General features: G+C 52.4%; 1 long non-coding RNA gene across 1 annotated transcript; it reads right to left on the bottom strand.

The window, feature by feature from the left end:
* Nucleotides 1–218: 218 nt before the first annotated feature.
* LOC141280036 (uncharacterized) lies at nt 219–1,015 on the bottom strand. Its single transcript, XR_012334836.1, has 3 exons — nt 908–1,015; nt 533–629; nt 219–344 (listed from the first exon to the last, which is right to left on the bottom strand). It is a non-coding gene; the product is annotated as an uncharacterized lncRNA (long non-coding RNA).
* Nucleotides 1,016–1,215: the final 200 nt, after the last annotated feature.

Raw genomic sequence — 1,215 nt, 5'->3', positions numbered from 1 at the left:
AAAAGAACTGGGGAAATGGGGAAAGGGGAAATTAAAACTAATGGGCTTCTTCTCCTCCCTCCAGGGGGACTGCAGCCACGGGCAGACAGGGGCAAGGGCAACAGGGGTTCAAACCACCGTAATCCGGGGGAAAGGGGAAACGTCAGGCTCCGGCCTGGACCCTGCTAACCGTGGCGCCCCCCTTCTTCCTTCCTGGAGGCAGAACAAATTCAGTGTGACTGGTAAGGAGATTTTCCGCTGTCTGCGTACCTTTCCTCTGTTCGGCAGGGGGTCCTCGCCCCACGTGCCTTCACGTTCCCCGTCGTACGTTCACTCTCGTTCTCCTTGCTCCCCACAGGTGGTCACTGTGACACAAAAGCACTGTTAACTTGGACTTTAAGTATTCCTCACCGGCTCTGCTGTTTACAGCTCTCTGGGTAGGTATCACTTTACACAGTCTGTTCTCCAATTATTCACTCTCGTTCTCCTTTCTCTCCACAGGCGGCCACTAGGACACAAAGACACTGTTACTTGGACTTCGGGTATTTCTCACCGGCTCTGCTGTTTACAGCTCTCTGGGTAGGTATCACGTTACACAGTCTGTTCTCCAATTATTCACTCTCGTTCTCCTTTCTCTCCACAGGTGGCCACTAGGACACAAAGACACTGTTACTTGGACTTCGGGTATTTCTCACCGGCTCTTGATAAGTATGGTTTCCTCCGTAGGTCAGCAGAGGGGCGAAGGTCACACACCACCTCACCGGGTCGAGCGCTGCCCTATCTCCACTGCCCGTAGGGCGATCGAATCCTGGACAGGGGCGCCCCTTTGTAGAGACCACGGGGGCGGCGGACCCTTTCGCCTCTGACTCTGCGACAAAGACAGACACAGGTAAGTTTGCACCACGAATATTTCCAATATTGTACTCACAGTCACTGACAGCTCTTGATCTGCGTCCCTTCACACTCCAAAACAGCACACTGCGTATGGTAGCTGTAAATTCTGAGGTCGTTAGCCTCTCCGTCCTCTGCCCAGTAGAAGAATGGATGATGCGGGGCTTCGTCTGACAAGACACACAGCAACCCACAGCAAATACACAACACCACTCCAACGTGAAAAGCTTATTAATTGCAAAGTCTCACTCACCACACTATAAGTGTACACACAAAGGAAACGCCCGGCGTCCTCCACTTCACTTGGGCTGAAATAAGGGCGATGGAAATACGACCAGAATAATG

Source organism: Paramisgurnus dabryanus, chromosome 13 (assembly GCF_030506205.2).
Source record: "Paramisgurnus dabryanus chromosome 13, PD_genome_1.1, whole genome shotgun sequence".
In the NCBI taxonomy this organism is placed as follows: Eukaryota; Metazoa; Chordata; class Actinopteri; order Cypriniformes; family Cobitidae; genus Paramisgurnus; species Paramisgurnus dabryanus.
This window is presented reverse-complemented; position numbering and strand designations above follow the sequence as displayed.